The sequence below is a fragment of the Pseudophryne corroboree genome, chromosome 4 (assembly GCF_028390025.1).
Source record: "Pseudophryne corroboree isolate aPseCor3 chromosome 4, aPseCor3.hap2, whole genome shotgun sequence".
Taxonomy (NCBI): Eukaryota; Metazoa; Chordata; class Amphibia; order Anura; family Myobatrachidae; genus Pseudophryne; species Pseudophryne corroboree.
The window spans coordinates 270,625,141-270,626,166 of record NC_086447.1 but is presented as its reverse complement, the minus strand read 5'-3'; the positions used below and the strand labels follow the sequence as shown (position 1 = coordinate 270,626,166).

At 40.7% G+C, this 1,026-nt stretch overlaps 1 pseudogene; it reads left to right on the top strand.

Moving 5' to 3' along the window:
• Positions 1-214: 214 nt before the first annotated feature.
• Positions 215-333, top strand: LOC134913504 (5S ribosomal RNA; annotated as a pseudogene).
• The last annotated feature ends 693 nt before the right edge of the window (positions 334-1,026 follow it).

The following is a 1,026-nucleotide window of genomic DNA, read 5'->3' as shown; positions in this document are numbered from 1 at the left end:
AGCTTTTCTTTGATTCACTATTTTTCTGTGGACTCTCATCTACGATTCAGGGCGCACGACACCACTGAGGTGGGGTCTGCTGCGCCGTGTCTAACGTAGAAAGCAGATCCACACTCTTGTGTTTCTCATTCTTTATTTATTTTTTCTTCTATTATATCCTTTTATCAAATTCTTATATAGGTGCACTCTCATTGGTATACAAATCACATATCTCCTCTACTATCATACCACGCTGCCAATGCCCGATCTCGTCCGATCTTGGAAGCCAAACAGCGTTGGGCTGGGTTAGTACCTGGAGAGGAGACTTCCTGTGAATACCCGGTGTTGTAGAGAAGGAATTACTTTCCTCTTTATGTGAAATGTGACGCCAACAGCAGTATCATCACTGATCTTTCCTCTTTCATATGTCAGCCCTTCCGTATTGCTGAATAGCATCAGGCCCCACCAACATTGTTAATATCAATCATCATATAGGTGTTTACGTCCCCAACTGGTGACTAGCCAAGTATATGGTATTGACCTAATTCTAGTGGTCCCACTTGAATATACAGATCACTACTATTATTGACCACTCCTTGGTCTCATTAATACAGAATTTCTGTACTGGTCAGGAGAATTGGGTGTAAGACTATTGTGTGTCTACAACCTTTCTAATCACTTCTTGTGAAAAACAAGACCAGAACATTTTAACAATTTTTCTCAATTTTCTTTATTCACGTTTGGATCATATATATGGGTAATTGTATTTTAATTTATATGAATAAACAGATGTTTTAATATTTCTTCCTATATATATCTGAGGAACTTTCCTTTATTGTATAAGAGTGCGCCCACACAAGAGCTTTCTCTTTCTCCCTCCATTAGTACAAGAACTCTATGGCAGTATGGCCCGATTCTGGTACCTCGGGACGCTCCGCTATATACCCCCACAAACGTGCGCTTGTACATGTCACACAGGATGAGTGACACGGATACCAATTTTGACACCACAGATGGTGATGGGGATGTGTTGCAAGGGTCTGCATC